Consider the following 25408-nt stretch of genomic DNA (forward strand, 5'->3'; position numbering starts at 1 on the left):
GCAGATGGGGGAATCAGTGAACTTTTATTGAGACAGAGACAACCTCTCAAACAGCTCACATCAGGAGATTCCTCATATTTGCTGTGAGGATGGGTATATATTCTCTAAAACTTACAGGAGGGGGTTGTGAGGACAGTGCTGCATTAGCAGAAAAACAACTCCATAAAAGGAAAGCGGCCTTGGGTGTTCTAGTGTCTTCGCTTGCAGATATCTTGCACCTGCAGAATGAGGCGATCGCTTCTTATCGCTCTCAAGGCCAAAGTCGTGAGCACATATTTTTATTACACAGTTGCACAGTAACTTTAAAGCTGAACAATATTTAAAGCTGAATAGTGTTTGATCAGATTATATTTTCTTCAAATCCCCCTTTTGACCCATCTTAAATGGGTCAACACACAAACATAAGTAACATTCAAAGGAACACAGAGACGTGTCGAAGCCTGGCTCGAAAAACTCCTCGGGTCTTATCATTTGTCTTTATCTGTCATTGCAGATGAGGAGAAAAGAGTCCAGGCACCACCCTGCCCAGGGGTCGGCTGCAAGCAGTCTCGGTTCCCGACGAAAGCAGTAACAGCTGTCCTGCACACACGGATACAACGAGTTAGTGCAACCAGGGTAGTGACACAAAATTAACAGTTCCTGTAACCCAGCAACCAAAAAACATAAGTAATGATAAAAATGTGGAGAGTACAGAGTATACTATAATAATGAGAGATTTAAACGTGAAAATGTGAAAGAATAAATCAACCGTAAAATAAACTCAGAACGGTAACTGCTACGGACATTCAAAAGTGAATATGTTAAAAAGTGAGGAAGGGGTGTGGAATAAAACAATTTATATCCACTGGTGGGAGTACACATTCGCTCAGGCTTAAGTCCGGAGACCCTGAGAACATCGCTTAACCCTCCCAACCCGACCAGACACAATTCAACCAGATATATCCTTCAAGAGGAAGTGGGTGAGGGAAACAATTAATAACAAGCCTAATACAAAACACCACAGAGAAACAACCATTCTAGAAGCATTTAAACAAGAGAAAGACGATAATGTTCGTCACCCTCACGATCAGAGTTTTCATCATCCGTTGGCGAGGAGGTGGGAAGTTGACTAGCCAATAAAGGCATCTGCCGGGCGAGATCCTTATCCTCAGGAGTGAAAGCTGTAACAATCAGTCTCTGGAAGAGGGATCGAATGCATGGAATACAACAGCAACCGCAGGTGACTAGGATAGCAACAAAAACTGAGATGGAAACTAGTATGGAAGCTACAAGGGCCCTATATTTGCCAAACATGTTAAGCCAAGAGTCCCACATGGCAGTATCAACGCCCGAGTGTTCCTTCATTTTAACAGTAAGAGCTGTGAGACCAGTAATAGCTTTAGTGAGGGAACCATCAGGAGCTGTGTTATTGGGGATATAGGTACAGCACTCCTGGCCAAAAAGGCTGCAGACTCCGCCTTTTTCTGCGAGGAGAAAATCCGTTGCGACCCTGTTTTGGAAAGCCATTAGGGAAGTGGCAGATAACTGTGCATGCACAGCTTCAAAACCATCTCGAGTGTAATTAGCCAACAGTTGCACATTAAAGTGAATGTAGTTAATTCTGTCTACATTCGCATTTATTTCAACCATCCAAAGTATCGAGGCCCATCCTGCTTTAACCTGGTCTCGCAGTTTATATTCATCGGGGACCCCACGGGGTATACCTACAGCATCAATATAGGTTGGATTATGAGCTGAACCTGGGATTAGAGAACGTTTAGAGCGGCGTTCAGAGGAAGATGGGAGGCCAACTTCGTGTACTTTTATAGAGAGATCTACTGGAGTGACTAAAACAGGTAAAATAAGAGTTATGAGAGCGCAAAGACCTGACGCATCCCGAGGGAAACCATCATATAACTTGTTATTGCCACACCACCACCACAAATCAGCCCTAGCCGTAGGTCGGAAGTTTGGTTTCATAACCGTCATCTCAGTGCACCAAGAAGAGTTCAAGCTACCTAGTTTTACTGCATTGCCAGTCAGGTTAATACAAGTGAAATTGTTCACAGCTACATCTGAAGAAAAGAAAGGTGGTTTATTAGAGACCGAGCGTTGAGTTTTAGGAAAGTGGTTTTCCAGATATGAGCAATGACCTCGTTTTGTATTGTTCATAAGGTGCAGGAGGCATGCACTATTGACTGGCGCCGGTACAACTCTTAAAGTGGGGCGTGCTCCCATACAAACTATGCAGTCGGAAGCCGTCGTGTCAGCAGCTTGTTCAGCTAGTAGTAACCAGTTGTTTGTTGTTCCAGAAATACCGGTTAGAATTTGGAAGAGGTCATCTTTAGACATTTTATTTGTGTCTACAATGCGTATTCGGCCGTTTCTCCCCCCGTTTGTATATGTCACCGGAGGGCCATTAAAGGTGGGGTTATCATCTTTAACTACAGAGCTTGGAGCTGCACCAACGCTAGGGCATATTTCCATTTGCCAATACAGGGCGGTGCGATCAGTCCAAGGGGCAAGTATAAATTGTTGACAGGAGGTCAAGGCCAGATCCTTTAGGGTAAAAATTAAGCCTGAAAGATCCGGTTTTTTTGCTATTCTGAGCATATTTTGGTTTCTCCAGTGCAAAGCCTGACCTCTAGAGTGCTTGGACCAATCGAGGTCCGTTTCTGACACTAAACTGGACCACTTCCACTGATGCCAACCTCCCAGGGTTATATACCACACTGAGGAGGAGAGATGTACTGCAAGGTTAAAAAGATCCCCCCCTTGGTGTTTGGTGACGGGAGTGACTGGGAAGCTAGCGAAATCTATTTCAACTACCCAACTTTTATTGTTGGGGACACAGAGAGTAATCATTCTAGTCGTACTTGGGGTACAGGAGGTAACCGTGTCTCGTTTCTTTCTAAATCGATCGGGCGTGGGCAAAACTGGAGAGGAAGTGGTGGGCAAGACCCTAGGGGCTACATTTGTCAGATTGGGACTGTCAGAAGGGGGCGAAGCTTTTGAACTTGAAAGTGTCAGAAGTGTCGGGGGCCCTTCACAGATCAGGATTATGCCAATGGGAATGAGACCCAGGGCCAGGAAGCAAACAAAGACGCAACATCTTTGCCTGCCTGTCATTTCAGGGGGAAAGGGCCAAGACATGTTTACTTAGCTTGGATGTCGTCTAATAGAGGATGATGGGGCACAGAAAGGTGGTCCAGTTCCCCCCACCTCGCCAAGGGCGTGTTCTAGGAGTTAAAGAGCAACAAAAAGTATCAGTGACACAACTTTAAATGAGCTTTCAGCGGTTAAAACTATTGCAATGTAAAATGTAAATCTTAAAAACTCAAGCCAATATAAAAGCAAAGTCATAAAAGATGTTAAAAAATAAAAAATGTTTAGTTCAGTATGAAGAACACCCCCTTTTGTAACCAGCCGGCTTGTAGGTTGAGTCTTGGCTCCCTCAAGTGGTTGGTGATGCTGTTGCAGCTCCTTCTGACAGGTCCTTCTGCACCTCTTTCAAGGTTCTTCCTGGTTCGGTGGCAGCAGCGCACTGTGTGTAATGAAACCAGGTGTCACCTTTACCTTCGAGCCTGACAGCGTGGGAGGTCCGCTCTGTTATGCGGTAAGGGCCCGTCCAGCGAGGCTCAGCCCACTTTCTCTTTGTGACTTTCAGGAGGACGTAGTCCATTCCAGGTGTAGCCGCCTCTTTCAGCTCTTGCTGGTTTCTTTCAGCGACCTGTGAGGAATACTGGGCAACAAAACTGCGGAGCATGTTATAATATGTCCTCGGATCGAGGTCTAAATCAGCTTCATCCGACATTAACAGGCGAGAGGAGGGGCCAGGAAAAGGCCTGCCATGCTCCAACTCAAATGGAGTGTAACCAGAGGTTTGATTTACTGAGCATCTTATGGACATTAATGCAAGAGGCAATGCCTTAACCCAATCTAATTTGGTCTGTGCACAGATTTTAGCCAATTTAGTTTTTAGAGTTTGATTCATCCTTTCCACTTTCCCCTGGGACTGGGGGTGGTAAACCGAGCCAAACTTATGTTTCAAACCTAATGCGGCTTCAACCCTCTGCAGATCGTGGTTCCTGAAATGTGAACCATTGTCCGACCTTATGACCTCGGGAAACCCATGCTGTGGTATATAATGATTAATCAGACACTTCACCACAGTTCTACTGTTTTCACTTGCTGTCGGCCAGGCTTCTGGCCAACCTGAAAATGCATCCACAGCCACCAGCAGGTACCTGTAACCACCCACTCTGTCCACCATGTCTGTGTAATCAATGATTATTTCTTTCCCTGGGCAAAGTGGGATGGGGAAGTACCCTGCTATTGGCTTGAAGGCGGGCTTGATTCCAAATTGGTTGCACTCCTTACAGGTTTTAACCATGTATTTTGTCATGTCTTTTAGATAAGGGTGCCACCAGACGGCTAAGTTTCTCATCATTTGTGCAGGTCCCACATGCCCCACTCCATGTGCCTCTTCCATTGCTGTCTGTCTGACCCCTGGCGGTAGAATGGGCCTTCCATCTGGGCCACGCCAGACATCTGTGTTTGTGGCCCCTCTTGTTACCCACAATGATTTTTCCTGGGGGCTGGCTTTGTCCTGTAACTCTCTGATTGTGGCTAGGCCTAGTTGTATGGGTGGTTTTTCTGGAGGGGGTGTGGCTTCCGGGTCCATTACCATAATCAGGGAGGGTAAGTAACCAGCTGTCTGCTTAGCTACTAAGTCGGCCTGTTTGTTACCTAATGCCACTAAATCCAATCCGGCACTGTGTCCTTTGCATTTTACCACTGCCACCTTAACAGGTAACAACAGTGCTTCCGCTAATTCCCTCATTTCTATCTCATGTTTAATAGGCTTTCCGCTGGCTGTCAAAAAACCAGCTCTTAGCCACTGCTTGAGCTCCACATGCACTGCTCCCACAGCATAAGCTGAATCACTGTATATATTCACTTTCTGTCCCTTTCCCATCCTTAAGGCTTCAATCACCGCTCTCAGTTCAGCTCTCTGTGCAGACTGTTGTCCTGTCAACTGCTCTGCTTTCACTGTTTTCCATCTCATGTCTGTCTGTTCCACTATTGCCCATGCAGCCTTCAACATTCCACTTTCAGTTCTGAAACAACATCCATCTGTGAACCAATCTTTTTCTGCATCCATTAGAGGTTCTGCCTGCAAATCTGGCCTGATTTTCTCCTGTACCTGCACAACCTCTTCACACATATGTGGTTCTCCTGATCCCATGTGATCAGCCATGTTTATGCCTTCATGTGAGTAGGTGATGTGTGGTGCTTCCAAAATGGTACTGAGGCGTCTCTGCCTGAGTGACGTGAGTGTGAAGGCCTGTGAAGAGACGTAGGCCACCACACTGTGTGATGTCAAAATTTTTAGTGGGTGGTTCATCACTATGTGTGCTGTTTTCTGAATGATTTTTGCAAGTCCAGAAACGTGTTGTGTGCACGGTGGGTGGCGTTTTTCAGTGTTGTCAAGCATTACGCTTACATATGTCAACACTTTTCTCTCTCCCCCTTTTTTCTGGAACAGGATACCATTGATATGGGTTCCAGTTCCAGAAACATCAAGATGAAAAGGCAAAGCATAATCTGGCACAGCAAGGTCAGAGGCGACAGAAAGCTGTTGTTTTAACTTTATAAACGCCTGTTCTGTTTCTGTAGTCCATGAGAGGGGAGCAGAGAGGTTTCTCATGCCTTGTTCATTTACCAAAGCGCGCAAAGGGGAAGTAAGGCCAACATAGTCTGGGACATAGGTCCTGCTGTAACCAGTCAGGCCCAAAAATGACAACATGTCTTTTACAGTTAGAGGTTTTGGATGGTGCAAAATGGAGTTCCTGTGTTCTGGGGACAAGGAAATACCGGACTGTGAGACCATGCGGCCTAGAAAAGAAACCTGTTTTCTTGCAATCTGTAGTTTGGTTTTGCTCACTTTAAAACCTGTGTTGGCCAGGTGTTGAAGTACCACTCTGGTGGCCTCCAAACAGATGTCAGCCGTGGGGGCAGACAGCAAAATGTCATCCACATATTGTATTAACATACAGTCAGATGGTAGTGGGCAGGTTTGTAAAAGTTCTTTCAAACACTGATTAAACAGTCCTGGGGAGAGGGCAAATCCCTGTGGTAAGCGAGTGTAACGCCATTGTCGGCCTCTAAATGTAAATGAGAAAATGTCACGCAGTGACTCACGAAGTGGGAGGCAGAAAAAGGCATTAGCCAAGTCAATGCAGGTGAACCAGGCATGAGATGGTGGGAGGTTGGTCAAGGCAACATAAGGATTAGGCACAGGCAAAGTAGGAGTGCCAAGTAAGGCATTAATCCTTCTCAAATCATGTGCCATTCTGAACTTCCCCGTGCCTTTTTTCTCAACGGGTAGGATGGGCGTGTTCCACTTAGAGCAGGAGGGCTCCAGGACACCGGCAGTGACCAAACCAGAAATTGTTTCTGCAATCCCAGCCTCAGCCTCCGGTTTGTGTGGGTACTGAGGCTGCCACAAAGGGGTAGCAGATGACAGTTGAAAAGAGACTGGCTCCACATCAACTAAACCTACATCTGTGGGTCCAAGGGACCACAAACAATCTGGAAGAGAGTCGAGTAAAGGCGCAGCATCACAGTGGTCTGTGTGTTCTCTGCCATGTGACCCGCTGACTACTCCATGTTGCAGTGTTGCGGAATTAAAGCAATCATTTAAAATTTGGTATGTCTTGGTAGATGGAGAAAACAAAACCTGTGGGAGTGTTGTAGGTGTCCAGTCAGTGGCCGCAAGGGAACGTTTAACCATTCCACCCAGCTCCTTAGCCTGGTGTCCAGGATGTAAGGCCAGTGACACATGGGGAGCTGCCTCATCAGACATCATGTACCACTGTAATTGATCTGTTGTAAAAGTAACCGCTGCTGCCACTCCCTCCGGTGCCGCAAAAATGCACGACATGTTCAAAGACCAAGCCCGCCCCTCACACTGCTCCTGGAACATGTGCTGGTACCAGGTGGTGTCATGCCTGTCATAAAACAGTGTAACATGAGGTGGGTCAGGGGGAGGGACATAAGGATGTAGGAGTGAGAGCCACGGCCGCCATTGCTGAAAAGCAGTACAAACTCCTGGTTCAGCAGGTGTTTCAACTTCCAAAAATGCCCAGTAGATGTCAGCAGAGTCCGCCAAACAGGAGGAGGGTTGCAGCAGAAACTGACCACCTCCCTCTGGCCCATCAGAACAGGGAAGCACAACCCCAGTAGGGAGAGTCACAGTTAGGCCTTGTGAAGAGCAGAGTATTGTGGCTCCTAATTTAATCAACAAGTCTCTTCCCAGTAAATTCACAGGCGCCTGTTTTGAACAAACATAGCTGTGTAACAAAGTCTGATCTCCAACCGTTGTGGGGAGGGGCACGGTGTAAGGCAGAGTTTTAGGTTCCCCAGATATGCCCACCACTGTAATCACTGTGTCAGTAAGTCTTTCACGAGCAACATCCTTAATGGTGGAGTACGTAGCTCCAGTGTCCACTAAAAAGCTGCTTGTTCTTCTATCTACAGTTATGGACAGCATAGGGTCCGCCGTTGTCCCTTCACCGTCCTGGGCAGTCTGTGGGGTGTCCTATAGCTGGGGACCACCCTCGTAGTACTCCCACCCCATCACAGGCATCTGTGGGGCCGGGGGCACTTCAACTAAAGCACCACGAGGTCCACCTCTGTGGCCAGGATGCTGATAGGGCCCACCACGGGCTCCCCTGCCTCTTCCAGCAGCCGGGTTCAAAGGGCACGCTTTAGCCCAGTGTCCAGGTTGTCCACACCGGAAACAAACATACATTTGGCCTCCCCTACCACCTCCCATCTGACCTCTTCCCCTGAAACCACCTCTGTTTCCTCCAAATGGGGAACCTCTCTGCCCATAAGGGGCCGGTGAGTGATAAGCACCATACTGGGGGGGCTGTGGATCAGTTGGCCATGGGTTCGGATACAAATCAGGGGCAACTGGACCAGGAGGGGGAGCTGCAGCGGCCACAAGCTGCTTTTTAGGCTTGTCACCTTTTCCACCCAGGTCGTTTTTAGCTTTCTGCAGCTGAACCTTCAACAGTTGCAACTGTAAATCTTCGACGCTCTCCGCTTTATCATCAGACTTAATCTGCACTTTGTTAAGATTAAAAATCAAATGTTTCTTCCAGATTGCAAAGTCACAGTCCTGCAAATCAGGATTATCCTCCATTTTCTGGCTTACTGACTCCGGAATGCCCCTCAGCACCGCCCTTCTAAACCACATGCTCTGTGAACAAGTCCTACTGGGGTGATGACCTGTATGGTTCACCCAGTCTTCAACAGCCTGATTTAGATAATGGGTGGGATTTTGCTTTCCCTCCCATTTAAATTTCTGTAAGGTGTCTTGATTTTTGGGTGGGAATTGTTTGCGCAGGGCCGGTCCAATAAACCTCAAGGCCTGCATTAGTGGCACGTCATTCTCATGCATGGTAGTACCCGCATTTTGTTCCAGGTCCGCTGCCTGAGATCGGGATGTGCACCTAGTTATAATAGCTCTAAAATCTCCCAGTGCGAGGTCCTGTCCAGCTGTGTATTTATCCAAACCAGCCAACCAGGCATTCCCTCCCTCCATTATGTCAGGGAGTTTGTCCACTAGGGCCTGGACATCTCCGAATGAATAAGGTTGATACACTGGTGTACGTTGCGCTTTAGTCTGGACCAGGGGAAACATGCCTGGAGGCTGAGGCACAGGGCCCTTAGATCTAGTCTGATATCCTAAACTGGGAGAGGTAGAGAGGGGTGTATTGTTAAGGTCACTGAGTTCATCATCAGTATCCTCAGTTTTTCCCCCGCCTGGTGGGGTAGCAGTGTCAGCAAAAACGTGGGCTAAACTCATCTGTGTTTCCGGATCCTGACGGCCCACCAAAGACATGGTAACTGTGACATTTGGTGAAGTGCCAGGCTCAGTTTTTGCAGTAGTGGTCAGATCTCCTTTAACAGCGACAGGAGTGCTGGCAAAGGGGTTGGACTGGGAAAGAGGGGCTGACGCAACACGATTATTCACCTGGACCACTGACCTATGTTCATTTAAGCAGCTGCGTAATGCTGCTTCTAGATCAGTTAATTGTTGTTCAGTGGGTTCCTGTCTGTTCATTCGAACCGCAAATGGTGCGCTCGCAAAGGGGTCAGTTAGGCCCTCAGATCCGGTTCCAGAACAATGGGACATGGAAGAGGGGGCTCTACTACTAGCTGAGGGTGTCGCCGACAGAGAGGAGCTTCCTGGGCAAAAATGCTTGGTATCTATGGGAGTTGGAGCTACGGGCGGTTCTTCTCCAATAGTCATTATTCCACCAGAGATATTAAGTACCGGATATATGCCTGCTGAGGGAGGAGTCTGGACTGAGGCAGAATAGGGAGGTGGCTGAGACCTATTTTTCTTCATGTGTGGTTTTGCAGTTTCCCATAAACACACCCAGTGATTAAATTTAGCTTTGCGGCCTGCGTGCTTATCTGCTTCCTTTCTGTGTCTCACCCCGCTTATCACACCTGCACCTGCTGCTGCTGAGTTGGCTTCTTCCTCTTTCTCTTTTGCCTGCATAGCCTTATTCTGCCAAATTATTCCCCAATTACCACTACTCCCCTCATTCTTTCCCTTTTCTTTCATTAACCTTTCAGCTGTTTTCCTCAATGACTCTTTCTGTTTTTTTGCTTCTTTAGGCTGGTGTGTGGAGTTGATGACTGTCTCAACACATGTTAATTGTTCTCCCAATGTGCTAAGAATAACACCGGGACCCCAACCATCATCATTAGTTTGTCGATCTAATTCTCCATCCATTTTACTGTCAATGGAGGAGTGTTCTTTTATTGATTTTAAAGGAGAATTTGGGCCAGCTGGGTTTCTGCCTCTGTTAGGCACTAATCAGCTGGGGCGCTGCTTTAAAGGTGAGTCAGCACTGAAATATCCCTTCAGGTGTTACCAAGCTTCTACCAAACCGGAGTCTGGCGGGTAACCTTGCCTAGAGCTTCCTGATAGGGGTGCTAGTTGGTTGTCACCTTGTTCACACGTCTCATTCACACTTCATACATTACCTGCAGTCACTCATTACCCTCCTTATGTATGTAATAAATGTGTAAAAAAATTCTATGTGTGGTGTATTATTTTAACCAAAAGAGGAACCTAGTTCCTTTAATTGTGTAATCTGTGAACACGGAGAACCAAACTGTCCTGCCCAGTGTTCCACAGCAAGCATTCAGCGTGTATTTATGTGTGTCCAATATCAAACAGAACATCAAAACATTTAAAACACTAAAATCATCGGGGTTTTAAGAAGAGATCCGTTTTCTCCTATTGATCAAAGGGACCCCTCCTTTGGACTCCAACCAGTACTTCTCCTTTTAAGTTTTAGAGGATCTTTTCTAATAAAGTCCTCTGGGCCTTCCTAACCCTTCTGTAGTTTAGAGAATATTACTAAAAAATATTCTCAAGGCCTTTAACCTTTTAATTTGTTTAGAAAGGCGTTACTAATAAACCCTTTCAAGGTCCCAGACCTGCACTGAGGTATTTATCCGACACCGGAGAGCAACCCGTCGGCTGCAACCGTGGTCAGACCTCAGTTCACTCTTATCTTTATTCACTTATTCACTTATTTCTTATTCACTTATCTCTTATTCACTTGTCTGATTCTCAACAAGCCTTAAGTAAGCCAGACAATTTTGGTTATGAATTACTAGGAGTTTGGACACTAAGTATTTTTATAATGTTCAATATAGCAGAAATAAAAGGTCTGCTTACCTTGTTTTTGTGTGCACACAGCTTTTGTCCAAACTCCGTTCACTCAGACCACGGCCGATGTCCTCCCACCCGTTCCAGTTTGGCCTGGAGCGGATCCTGTTCGTGACGCCAATTGAAGGATATAAAAAAAACAACAGCAATAGAATAATATTAAACACAAAGTGAACCCGTCTTCCTTCATTAAATAGGTTCTTTTAGATGTTAAGGAGGAATTGACTTAACCAGGCTGGCGGAGAATGAAGACAACCGGACACCTGCAGCAGATGGGGGAATCAGTGAACTTTTATTGAGACAGAGACAACCTCTCAAACAGCTCACATCAGGAGATTCCTCATATTTGCTGTGAGGATGGGTATATATTCTCTAAAACTTACAGGAGGGGGTTGTGAGGACAGTGCTGCATTAGCAGAAAAACAACTCCATAAAAGGAAAGCGGCCTTGGGTGTTCTAGTGTCTTCGCTTGCAGATATCTTGCACCTGCAGAATGAGGCGATCGCTTCTTATCGCTCTCAAGGCCAAAGTCGTGAGCACATATTTTTATTACACAGTTGCACAGTAACTTTAAAGCTGAACAATATTTAAAGCTGAATAGTGTTTGATCAGATTATATTTTCTTCAACTGTTTTACAAAAAAAGCAGAAAAAACACCCCAGTAAAGCACATTACTATTACTTTTTGATTAAGATGCCAAATTACTTTCATACTTGAACAGAAAAGTTAGTTTTAGGTGATCTGACAAGGACGTCTAGTAATATTGTTAAGCACTGTATAGGTATAAGTGACTGTCATGGTCGCTGACCCAGTGTTTTGAGTTTATTGTTATTATTTTCTAGTTTCTTCTGTTTTTGTATGAGTTCTTAGGGTTTGGGTCTTGTGTTTAGTGTTTCTGTTATCCCTACCTGTGTTCTCTTCCGGTGTTCTGTTCGTGTCTCTGAGTTTTTTATGTTTTTAAAACACAGTGAATTTCCTGATTTACTTTGAAGGTCTGTGTCTCGTTATGCCCATTAGTTCCAGCTGTGTCCACCCCTGCATGTCATTTCCTCTTTACCTGGTTTGTATTTATAGGCTGTATCCCAATTCAGGGTCTGCAGCCTTCAAGTACGCATTTTAAAGCCGATTACGTCACAGTGGCGCGCCGAAGGCTGTCCCAATTCGAAGGCTACTCGAAATGCGGCCCTCAAATGCGTCCTTCATTTCCCTGAATTTTAAGGCTGTGGCAGTGTAGACTTCGTGGCCCAACATATCCCAGAATGCATAGCGCGGCGGTGGGTGTGGATAATTTTGCCGAAAAAACGGCGGATGAGGGGCGGCCGAAGAGTAAACTTTAAGTAAGTACTGAATATCATGACACTTATTTATGTGCAAATGTTTAATAACGAAGAACATTAAACCATTACTGTTGGCCACATGTCGGCAAAGTTATGTGACATTAGTGACGTTTGTACTAACTTGGTTTTAAAGCCTTTACTTTAAAATATACGCCGTTCAATAGCTGACCTTAATCTTACAGAGAATGATCAAAGCTCATGTAGAAACAAACAAATGAACAAAAGATTTTCTCCTTCATTTCTGTCAAACAAAGCTGTATGAAACGTTTCCAGCTGTTAGTATCATGGTTGCTGGGCAACCTGGGCAGCGCAACGGAGGCTAGACCGTCCCATTTCACAAGCCTCGCACTTCCGGCCTTAGCGGTCTTTGAGTACGCGGCCCTTGAGGATCGTTAAGGCTGCGTACTTTAAGGCTGCAGACCCTGAATTGGGATACAGCCATAGTGTGTTGACTTCTGCTTGTCGTCGCTCTGTCTGTGTTATGCTGGGCAGACACTGTGCGATTTTTGGCCCATTTTGAGCCGATTTTTGAGTCGTGCGACCGTTTTGGCGATCGGCCCGATTTTGGCCTTCATCGTGCGTCGTGCATCGTATAGTATACGTGGGGTAACGAGACGCGATTAACACCTCACGACCAGCTCCCAATCATCAATCGCTTGGTCGTGAGGGTGTCACCGCAGTTTGTCACACTGCGCACGCGCAAACGCAAATGTCAGCGAAAAAGACGGCGCAGCACAGCTGTGCAGCGTGTGATCTGGACACAAGCGATGGAGGCACAACTTGTAGAACTTTGGAAAGCTCATCCGAGCCTTTTCGATGTGGCCTCACAAAATTATCACGACGACAACAACCGTGAAAATAGTTGGATTTACATTGCTGCTCAATCACAGCTGCCTGATCAATGTTTTTCATTAGCAATTTAGCAAAGTTGATGGTGGTGGTGTGCGTGTCTGTGTGAGTGAAAGACAGAGAGGGAGAGCGAGCGACAGAATTTCTGTTATAACCTTCATTTTATGTACGCACAGTGTGAGCACTCAGGTCGCATCAGAGCATCGGGCCGTATAGTGTGAGACCCTGCATCGTGACCTATGAACTTCTAACCCCTGCGAGTCAACCGTACAGTTTGAGCAGGAGCTGAATCGCGCGACTGAAAAAAATCGCACAGTGTCTGCCCAGCATTGGCAATCCCTGCATCTCTCTGCCTTCATTCCGGCTCTCCATTCTCCGCTCATCATCCCGTGTCACCTCCATATGTTTTTCCCTGTGCGTTATTCCGTGAGTTATGGTTTCGGGTTTGGTTTGTTATTAGTTTCCCCAGTTTAGGTTTATGTTTACTTTTGGCCTCGCTTTTGTTATTTTGTTATACTGAAACTATTTTATGAACTTGGAAAACTCACCAAAATAAAACAAAATATAAAAATATAGAGGTAAAATACAAAAGTAACATTCTTACTTTTAATATCTGTTAGTTTAGTAAAAACCTAATTGCAACTTGCCTAATGAGGCACTGACAAGACTGTGTATTAACTGCTTTCAAAAAGTTCTGTGTTATTATTAAAACACCTGCACTGATTTCCCTGATTTCCTTTTTTGGATTTCCTTAGTTTGGTTGTCTTAGCAGACTTTTACTGGTTAACCTTCCCTCTGGCATGTTTTGTCCTACACTGTAAGTTCAAATGGCTTCATCATACTTCCTGCTAGTCTGTGTCCTCCATTTGTGTCTCTGTAAAAACATCCTCGTAAAAGAACAAATAACAGCCCTATTTATAAAGCTGTTCAGGAGACATCTGTATCTTTTTAAGTTGCTTATGGCTACTTTCGTCTTTTGTATACAGCCTATGTGAGATGAAAAGGGTGAGGTTGAAACAAGGCTACATGCACAATCACGTTAATGATGTGAAAGATGTTAAAATATGCATAGACATTACAATCGTAGTTACAGTAGAAACAGGCGGGGTAGCGGTGTTAAAGCAAACTTTCATTTTTTAAAACAAAGAAGTGACAGCATGCATAACAGCATCTGTAATTTTGATTCTTTGGATGCGTTTTGTAGTGGAGAAATGCATGACTCTACTGTGCTCTTCACTTTTCATCAAGTAGCTGAATTCAATTTGAAAATACAGCTTAATTCAGCTAAATGAGGTATGTCAAAACTGTATTTAAATAAAGTACATGGGGGTGAGAGTCTTTTATCATTCTCTGTATCTCTCATCATGCGCCGTGTGGAAGAATATTCACCTGCTGCATTAAGAAATCAATCATATAATGAGTCAAAGCAGCAATAAAAAAGATTTTATGGTGTTGAAGCGTGAAACTCAATGATAAGAGCTTATTGCAATGTCATATATTTGATCAATGTAACAGCTCATGAGTCTTTTTTATAATACACATAAGCCCGCCCCCAGTTTAGATTTTCAACATGTTAAGTGGGTTCAGTGCGTTACAGCACTGTGGTCTCAGACTTTATCTTAGTGTCTGAACATTTGTTTTCTTGGTTGAATAACAGTAAATTACAGAAACCTGAAAAAGATCTCAAACAGATCAAATCCTGTGTAACTTTTCTTGACATTGCATCATTCACCATCATTCACTTTATAATCACCCATCATCAGCCTTATTATCCCCCCTGCCTCCCCTTATTATGTTACTTAATCACAGAGTGACATCATCAGCGTACTTCCTCCATAACTCAGTGCAGTGGGCCGGAAGCTCATGCTGCTTGATAACCCACAGGAGTTATGACAGCATTTCAAACAAGGCTTTCAGAGGTCGTGGGAGGAGGGGGTGACACCTGATGAGCAGCTCAGCCTACTCATGAAGCGTTAACAGAAACGGGGAATTGGGGGGCTAAATGATGCAACTTTCTATATTTATGAAGAATATAATCCCATCTCACACTGCATTATGACAAAATTATTTTGATAGCCAGCTATGGCCTTGAGGGGGAGCATGTTATTCTCTGCTGCTCTCTCGTTTGACACACACAAAGCAGAGGGAGAGGGGGTGGAGACTACACTGACAAATCAGATTACACAGAGCTTAAATTATTTGGTTGCAAAGCAAGTGATAGACTGTACAGCTGAGCAGAATGAAGGGTCTGCAAGGCATGAAACCGAGCCCCAAACCCAGCTGACATGCCAATGAGTCAGTCACTACAAAACTGTACTGGGCAGCCAATCACTGAACTCTTAAAATGCTTGGTTAGGGGTGATTTCTTTAACAAATCTCAAGCAATCTCAAACTCAAAACTCTATGCTTGCTTTTTTAAGTCATCAACAATCGTTCCACCCTGAAAAAGGAACAGTTCATAGACAATATAACCTTAATTGCCATGACATTCACACCCATAATGAGTTTATTCTCACCGCAACTGTATGTGAAGCCTACAAAGTGGCCAGCGTTCATACCAATGTATCGCGTTCCTCTGTTGCTCTGCAGCGCTGCCGTCAGCACAGTAGTTGGTGGCAGAGCTTCTCTGTTTGAGTTGATCAGCCCTTTTACAGTTTGTGGCAGAAGAAGTAGTAACTGGACATTCTTGGAGGAAATGACAGTATCGAGTGGGCCGATCATAGTCAGTGCAGGCTGCAGGACTGCAGTTCTATGGAAGTGCATGGCCTTTCTAAAACACAGGGGTTCAGAAAGGTTTGCAGTTCAGAGATACCTACAGCATAGATTCAGGTTATTGTTACACTCTGTGACACCAGCTGTATTTGTTAGTGTTAGAAAAGTTTGCTACTTCCTTGTGGCTGAAACAGAAAAACTGAAATGGATAAGAAATACTCTGTCCTGTTCTGAGCTACTTTATGCTTTATGTTATATAACATAACATGAAAAGTACACTGTGCATTGTTACCTTCTTGGAGTCCAGGGAAGCAAAAAGTATTGACACGGGCCCTGCAGGGAGCACCTAAACTCTATGTTTTGGGAAAACTGATAATAGTTTTTGATGTGTTTCAGTTAGAATCAATAATTTGTTCGTTCCTAAGACTTTGCTGCCAAGCTTTTGGAGAACAATTTAATAAAATAAAAATCTGTCATCCCCAGTATTAACCTCAGATGGCTAACTATAATATAAGTGTGCCATAGCTTTCAGATGTTTTTTTTTATTACAAATACATCACAAATCCTTCTGCAAAAGTGCAAAATTATCTCCGGAACCAAACAAACGAACATCTGACGCCTTCCTTGAATATTCCTCCTCACAAAGAAGGTCTTTGATAATCGAGCCCCATCTTAATGATCTTATAGAACTGTATCACTCTGTTAGAGCTCCTAGCTCTCATACTGCTGGGCTTCCTAGAGTATTCAGTATTACAGTCTTCCTGTAAAAAGGGAGTTTTCTTTCCCACTGCTGCCTCATAGGTGGTCATATGATTTTTGGGGTTTTCTTTGTTTTCTTTGTATTATTTTGGGGTCTTTACCTTACTCTTGACCTGCTGTTGTGATTTGGTGCTATATAAATAGAATTGAACTGAACTGAATTGAATTGGTTATTGTGTGGATGCCCTCAGAGGGCATTCACACTATTCAGTTCCTGTTTCTCTTTATTGTGTGGATGCCCTATGAGGACATCCACACAAGGGTATTCTTCAAGTTGCCACTTTCTTTGCCGCTTAACTACTCCCTCAGTTTTCAGCCGATTTTCTCAGTTCAAACTCTAAACTATTCTGCTCTTTCTGCTCTTTCCTGCTATGACTTTTGGTGTTTATTACTATTATACTTTTTAAAATATTACACTTTTTTCCTTTTTTTTGTCCCATTGAAATGAATGGAAAACTTCCACAATTCTGCTAAAACTTGCTTGTTTTTGAAACTTAACTACTTCCTCATACTTTCACCTAGAAACGCCATTCAAACTTTAAAATTTTCTCAAATTATTGGGCTATTCCTGTCTGATTCAGCTTTTTCAGATTTTCTACCATTTTAATCTTATCCCTCTTTAAGTTTTCAGTTGCAAAATTGTAATTTTTCAGAAAATACATGCGTTGCTATGGTTGCTATGCAATTAACTCAGAGTGAGCACTGATCCTTTCTTAAGTTTCTTCGAATCCTGCTCACGGTAACATTTTTTTTTTCACCACTTTTCAGCAAAACTTTCTCCGTCTTTACCCCTTTCAGTAGAATTTTTTGCTTTTCACCACTTTTCAGCAAAAAATTTCTGCTTCTTTTTTTCTGTTTTCACCAGAATTTTCAGTTTCTTCAACGCCATGCAACTTTTTGCAACTTTCCAACTTTTTCAGCTTTTTTCAGCAGACATCTTCAGCGTTAAGGCATCCACACAGCATTTTCGCAGGAAATGCAAATTTTTCTAGTTTAATTTGGATCACAACACAGCTGCCTTTTTTGAAAAGTTCTGAATTTCTCTATACAGCTTCAATAAACACATATAGAATATAAAAGCAGGCACTAACAGGACAAGACAACTTCTTCAACCTTGAAGCCACCTCATAGAAAATAAATGGGGTTTAGGGGTTATGATTTGCCTACATGTGAGAGCAGAGCCAGCCTTTACCAGACTTCTATTATATTTCACCCCTCTTTAAGTAGTTGTGATTTTTAGTGCCCAGTTATTTTTATGTTTGCATGCCTGCAACTTTTACAACTACTATAATATGGCTTCCTGCCTTGGCTGCATATCATCTTAAAATTAGATTCTTTTTACGCAGCAAACTAGTTAAAAGGGAGTACTGGCAAAGAAAACCAGACATCGACATAGAGATAGAAACATCTACATTTTAAAAACTACTGCAAGTTTTTTTCTTGTCTGAGTTCGAAACACTGATTTTGAAGGTGCAGCAAGGGCGGCGTTTGTGATCCCACATTCCAACAGCACTCGCTGTCGGCTTCTTAAAGTGGAGTGAGGGGCGACAAAGGTGGTTAGCCATTGTTACATAGACAGGTATAGTAATTACATTCTCCTCCATTCAGTTCCTATCTCCATACAGCACCAGCAAACCCCTCTCAAACTCCATTATACGCTTGCCAAATTGAACAAAGCCCAACATTCAATGGTTTTGGCACTCAGAAAGAGACACTGACCCCTTCTGGGGTTAGACATCAAATTGTGTCACAGTCTCGGAAGAGGCAGACTGCGACTTTAAATTTATGGTGTCGTATCAGCCGCTGGATTATCCTCATCTTGGCACCAATGCACTTGAAAGCCTTCACAATCGCACTGATTGGGTTCAGGTCTTCAAATTTAACACTTCGCATGTTTTTTTCTGTTTCTGTAGCATCATAATGCAGACATCTCTCAGGTTATAGTGAGATCACATAGAAGCAACTTTGTGTTTTTAATTTTTTTTTATCTGAGTGTACATTTGAAATTTAAGGCTGTTTACAAACTTGTCATGAAAATAACCCAACCCAACACACTGCACTCCATAACAATTACTCTAATTACACAATAACTTATGTTTTGATATTTGTCATGCCAGTCAAAGGAAAAGTTTATCCTCTTTTTAGTGGAAAATATGACTTTTGACAAAAGAATAATTAACAGGAAACTCCACTCCTGACTGTTTGTCACAGGCAACTTTTCAGATATGCTCTAAATTGCACTAAATTGAACTGTTAGGGCTCGGTAGACAATTCCTAATGAATACAAGGGCGACACACACATCTCCTCCACAGTTGCTTGAGAGCGCACAGATGTTAGAGTGGAGCCTGAAGTAGCACACAAAGCAAGGCACTTGTCTTGTCTGATGAGAGGGCTCATTTGGAACTGCCATTAGTAGACGTATGATTTATGACTCTGTCTGCCTCTCCTGCAGAGACCACCGCTTTCACTTCAGCAACAGCCTCCCAGAACAGAGCATCTCCCTGCTTCTGTCTTGTAGCTCAAAAGCAGCACAGTGAGCTTTAGTGGTTTGGATCGATGGTAAGGAGAGGGTGTTACATGCCATTAAAGAAAATCTGTGTTTAAAAATAGATGCAATGATGAATGGAAATAAAGACATGGGACCAAATGTTCCCCTTTTGTCCACATCTTACAAAAAGTTCCGTGGAGGTACTTTCACAGGATACCACCATTTGTAGGGACTGAGAATGTGGGGCAGGTGTAAATTAGGATTTCCTTTCTTTTTTCTCCTAATGGAAAATTCTTTGCCTCACTTTTGTTAAGGATGAGTCTGCTGAGTTCTTAATTTAAGAGGCTATTTAGGGGAACTGCACAGGATGCATGTTTTAGTGAGCTGACCTATGTTCATCTATTTTTAATCATGAGAGCTTCACTGAAATTAAAGCCTATTTGCCTGAGTGTCTTACCTATGAGAGGGCGTAGCAGGAGCTTAGAGACACACCTGACATTATGATTATTATTTTTCATGAATACATTTTCATGTTTGATGTTTTGCATCACAAACCAATGTCAGCACAATCAGGCTGTGTTGTGCTAAAGATTCGTAGTGCATAAAACTAAAAAACTAAAAAAAAAAGTCTGTGGACAAACAAACATGTTATACAGTTATGTAATATTGGTACAAGGGATTGATATATTGATGCTTACTCTGTACACTTATGAGATTGCTAGAGGGTCCTGTGTCCTGGATTTAGTGGATTTGTTGGGAGAAATTATGTTTTGTACTAGTTTCTTGTTAAGGGGGCCAGAGGCCTGTACCAGAACTGGACTCAGGATGTTTGTGGGTGCATGGGTTGGACCAGAGATTGTAGTGGATACTGAGACTGAGTGGTTTACTTGGGCAGGAGGAGGCTGAGGCTGAGGCTTGGAGGGGGAGGCAGAGGTCTGAATGACTCGCAGAGGACTGTTAAGAAGGTCTGACCTGAGTTTTCCAGGACCCTGCATGGGTGGTGATAGCAGGAGGTCAGGCAGGTTAGTGCGGTTGGTGATACCGCACACTCCCTTGAGTGTGGCTGAAAATCCTGTGAGGGTTTGTGACCAGAAACTAAAAGGTGAATCTTAGAGGTGGTGTCGTGGAGTAGTGGTCTGGTGGAGCTAGGAGGAAAGAAAACAAGGTAAGCATAGAAGAAATTGGATCTTAAGCTAGAGTTTGAGCCTGTTACCAACTTAGGTGGGTTGACAAACTGACGGTGAGGTGACAGTGAAGCTGGCCATAAATACTCTCCGTTTATTGCCAAGAATTAACTCCAGGTGCGCTGCCCAGGTGAGAGGATGGTAGGCCAGCCAGAGGCGGGTACAGGAGGCAGGGGTCCACACAGGCCACACCCAGCTGCTCACACAGACCATGACAGTGTTTTATTGTGTTTCCATGCCTCTACACAGCACAGAGAGCAGATCCTCTCACAGCAATACTGAATGTTGCTCTGTCAGTAGAGCTGTGTGTGATAATGCAAATTTTGGTAAGGATCCGATACCAAGTAAATACAACACCAGTGTTATCAATACCAATACAGATTCTTATATAGGCAGTTTGTGTGTCATAAATCATCATTAATTTGCAAATTCTGAACATATTTTAATCACTGGGATTTTTATTTTCCATATAATTAGTCAGTTCAGCAAAATACACCTTTTAGCTTTTTATTTATTTGGAAAGTGTGTTTTTTGAAGATCTGGAGTGTAAAGGTACCTGCTTCTAAAGCACTTTGGGTCATCTTCTGTTGTTTGAATCCTCTATAGGCTATAGGCATTTTTCATGGTGCATGTTTGAGGAATATCTTTTTCATTTCCAAAAAACCCAAAATAAAATCAATTTAACACAATTCAGTGGGCTACATACTGAACTTGGAGCATAGAAATAAAGTATTAATCTTGGTAGTATTGATCCAATAACAGTACCAGCGTTGGTATTGATTCCATCAATATTTGTGCCTACTGTAATTCATTATTATCAGGATGTCCTAAAAACTCGCTGAAAAGCCTTCAGTTAATCCAAAATGCTGCAGCAAGAGTCCTGACAGGGACTAGAAAGAGAGAGCATATTTCTCCTGTTTTGGCTTCCCTTCATTGGCTTCCTGTTAAATCCAGAATTGAATTCAAAATCCTGCTCCTCACATACAAGGTCTTAAATAATCAGGCCCCATCTTATCTTAATGACCTTGTAGTACCATATCACCCCATTAGAGCACTTCGCTCTCGCTCTGCAGGCCTACTAGTTGTTCCTAGAGTATTTAAAAGTAGAATGGGAGGGAGAGCCTTCAGTTTTCAGGCCCCTCTTCTGTGGAACCAGCTTCCAGTTTGGATTCGGGAGACAGACACTATCTCTACTTTCAAGATTAGGCTTAAAACTTTCCTTTTTTGCTAAAGCATATAGTTAGGGCTGGACCAGGTGACCCTGAATCCTCCCTTAGTTATGCTGCAATAGACATAGGCTGCGGGGGGATTCGCATGATGCATTGAGTTTTTCCTTTCCAGTCACCTTTCTCACTCACTATGTGTTAACAGACCTCTCTGCATTGAATCATATCTGTTATCAATCTCTGTCTCTCTTCCACAGCATGTCTTTATCCTGTCTTCCTTCTCTCACCCCAACCGGTCGCAGCAGATGGCCCCGCCCCTCCCTGAGCCTGGTTCTGCCGGAGGTTTCTTCCTGTTAAAAGGGAATTTTTCCTTCCCACTGTCGCCAAAGTGCTTGCTCATAGGGGTCATATGATTGTTGGGTTTTTCTCTGTATCTATGAAGCGCCTTGAGGCGACTTTTGTTGTGATTTGGCGCTATATAAATAAAATTGAATTGAATTGAATTGTGCCCAGTGCCCAGAATGAACAGTCTAAAGTTGGACTCTGCAGGGGGTATTTTGGGTTTTTAGCAGCCATGATAGTCGCACATACAAAAAGAGGAGAGGTAAAGAGTCTATAATCAAATGGCTGCTATCACCAAATCTGACATTTTGATACTTTAAAACCTGATATTAAGCCCCCTTTTAGAAATGCACTCATTTACATCTGTTGGCATCTTACCATGTTTGACATTTTGTCTAAACGAGCAACCTGATTCATTTATTTACTCAGCTGGCCTTCTTAATATTTATGTATGACTTTAAACACGGCATAAGTATAAACTGCATGACTGATCTGCTCACACGATTACAACTAAATGTCCTGTGCCAATAAACCTTCTTTATACTTGGCAATTTTTCAAATTAAAACATTGGTTGTGCATGTTTGCTATTCTCAATCCACAAATGAAATCTGTCTCTATGAACCTGTGTTAGGGGCGGGGCAGCTGCAGCAGTGCATGCACATAATGAAGAAGTAGAAAAATGAAAAGTTAAATACGACACACTATTCAATGATACTGAGACCTGCTGTGATGTATGGTTTGGAGGCAGTGACAGAAAGATAGAAGCTGACCAGAGTGGACAAGGTTAGATGTCCAAATCATCTCAACATGTGCAGAGGATGGCTGATATATCGGACAAAAGATGTTGAATATGGATCTGTCAGGCAGGAGGAAAAGAGGAAGACATCGGAGGTGGTTCAGGGATGTAGTGAAGGAGGACATGCAAAAAGTTGGTGTGACAGAGGACAATGTTAGGGATTGGGTGAGATGGATGAAGGCACTGTGGTGATTTGTATCAAGAACAACCAAACGAAGAAGACTCATCATCAGAAGTGCAAAAGATTGTTTGAATGAATGGTAAAAATCGCAGTGCTCTGCATTGCTGTCATAGCGGTGTCTCAAAAAAGCCTAGAGGGACTTTAATGTAAAATAGGCATATGTCTTAATGACAGAATGAATACTGAAAAAAGCCTTCTTTAATCTCTCTCCTGCCTCCAACTCTTAATCTTCTGATTTGACTTTCTCCCAGTGAAGAATTTTGTTTTAACGTCTTCTGTATTGGAATGACATGTCTGGACTGTCTCTGCTCTACAACACATGAATTTATGAATAATATCCAGCATATAATATTTATATAATATAAGGAGGCTCCCTCATTCTTTTCAGAAAAAAAGTAAATTATATGTTTTCCCTTTGTGCATTTAATGCATGGATAAAAAGGACTTAGTTTTGCCACATTCATCGGATGCGCCATTTACTTCTTTACTTGCCTCCTCCTCCCCTATTTGACCCAAGTTTCTTACTTTTGTAACTCTCTGCCTACTCTATGTTGGATTTCATTTTGTGGTTGCTTAGCCTGCCTGAAGGTCTGTTTGATTTTTATTCCTCCTTTTTAAGCTGAGGCTGTTTTATCATACCTCATCTGCCTCCTAAATCTGTTTTTGAGTCCAAGCTCAGTCAGCCAGTGTTACAAACCCAGGATGTTGCTCTAGTACAGCAGGCGCCGTATCCAAATGAATCACCAGGAAGGCCTGAGGCAAAGCTTTTTCTATCAAAAGCCTCGTAGTAAAAACACGGCCTCGGAGGGCACGTAAACCTGGTCACCTGTCACTTGTGTTTCACATTTTCTCAGTGATATTTCCACCAAATGTCAACCAGTTGCTGTTTTGACTTGATCCTAACAGAAGAAATAACATCAGAGCTATTTGTTCTTCGCATATGGCATATAAGCCCTCCGTTTAAAAATTTGCTCGCTGTCTAATGGATCCCTCTTCTCTTTAAATAGGAAGTGGGTGCTGATGGTGGCAGGACTGAGGTGTTGCTCCTCGCCTGGGTGTTCTGCCTTGCCACATCTATCCATCTGTCAAGCACATTGGGCCATCAATCAAGCCGCTGAACGCAGGTACAATGAACAACCATTAATCACTCTGAGACATGGATGCTGATGGGTGCTGGGTGGGGGTTGTTAAGAACTGTGATTTTACACATGCTTGTATCAGAGTGTGTATGTGAAAGAAAGGTGAAGTACACTGTGCTATAAATATGTTGCGGTGGTTGAACATATTTCCTAATTGGCTGGCTGTGTTTTGCTATTTATTGATTTGTCCAGCTGAGCGAGAGTTGCTCATTTTGGGTTAAAGGTCAAACCTCTAGATTCTGATCTCTGCTTGTTCAACTCTGTATAAAGATAATTAGTGCAAGAGCCGGCAAATGGGTGTTAGCATTAGGGCAGAGATTCTCTTTCTGAGATGCAAGGTTTTTAAGAGTGTGGTAAGAGCCAAGAAAAGTGTACTATGATGTGATATCTTTCTTGTTTGGTTGTATCAGCCTGCTTATATGCATCTGATATGAGGAGAGAGAGGACAGAAGCTCCCTTTCATTTCTAGCTGCTTCTGTAAGTGTAGTAACATCTTCTTCATAAATGATGAGGAAATCATGAGTACACAACTACGAGAGCATAGTTTGTAATTTCCAACTTCGGCTGTCTGAACCACGATGAAACCGTAATTATGGATTTCTTTGTTGTTCTATGTTTGCTCTGCCTCTGGCAATGTGTTGTTTTGAGAGATAGATACGGAGGTCCTGATCTGCTAGAAACGCTTACATCACGGTTGCTGTTGGATTCAGCTCTTGGGGTTACTACCTGCTGTGGGAATTGAGTGTAACAGCATGAAACCTATAGCAACATGTTAAGTAACACTCAGGGAGCATTATAATAATGCACCAGTGGGAATTAATGCAGACAACATGGCACTCAGGGGCGCACTCTAACAGAGCGTAACTCATGCAGGTGCAGGGTTTTTTATTTTGGAGGTTGACGCAGCTGAATTTAAAGGCCTTTTGAGAGATGTGATCAGTTTGGTAGCCTCAGTTTACACCTTATGCATGTGACATTTGAGGTGGTTAATTTTTCCATTGCTAACTCTAACTCTAGGTCCAGAGCCCAGACCTTCTTATGTAAAGAGTGTGTGGTTGATTATGGATGAATTTTACAAAACTTCGCTGGTCACGTTATCTGTTTTCAGTTCATTTGGAAAATGTTCATTTCTTCATCTTCATGCATCTCACTTGTTGATTCTGTATTCTTTGTGACTGCTTCCAAAATGACTTTAGAGACCAAACATACAGATCAATTCTCCTCCAGCCAATTGAAAAAGCTCACACGCTGAGAAACAAGGGATAAGCTTAGCTTTGCAGGAGCAATGCTGATACTCGGTCTCCAGTCACTGAGCTGAGAAGAGTGAAGTAACTGAAGAGAGTAAATTGAGATGAATAGTTGAATTTACCTTCTTTGTATCTGTGTTTGTTATGCCTGTTTTTGTTCTTTGCAATATCTGTTGCAAGAGACTGGAACAAAAACACTGACGGAGACTGCTGAATTTTAAAAGAAATACTTGCCTTATAAAGCTGATCTTCTTTGAGACTTATTGCTGCTCTGTGCAACAGCTGGTAGTTTATTGCCTGCAGCATTTTTAGAAACTTTACCTACCTTGATTATTTTCACATTTACCTCAGTTGTATTTGAAAACTTAGGAAGGAACTTCTTTAAATACAGCAGCGTCTAAAAGTCCAGTCTTGCTGAAGGTCTTTTTAAAAAGATTTTATTTGCCCATTGGCTTCTTTTTC

At 43.2% G+C, this 25408-nt stretch overlaps 1 long non-coding RNA gene across 1 annotated transcript; it reads right to left on the reverse strand.

Moving 5' to 3' along the window:
• LOC145424136 (uncharacterized) lies at nucleotides 1–11366 on the reverse strand. Its single transcript, XR_013905106.1, has 2 exons — nucleotides 10754–11366; nucleotides 1–3523 (listed from the first exon to the last, which is right to left on the reverse strand). It is a non-coding gene; the product is annotated as an uncharacterized LOC145424136 (long non-coding RNA).
• Between the last annotated feature and the right edge of the window lie 14042 nt (nucleotides 11367–25408).

This window comes from Astatotilapia calliptera, chromosome 23 (assembly GCF_964374335.1).
Source record: "Astatotilapia calliptera chromosome 23, fAstCal68.1, whole genome shotgun sequence".
Taxonomy (NCBI): domain Eukaryota; kingdom Metazoa; phylum Chordata; class Actinopteri; order Cichliformes; family Cichlidae; genus Astatotilapia; species Astatotilapia calliptera.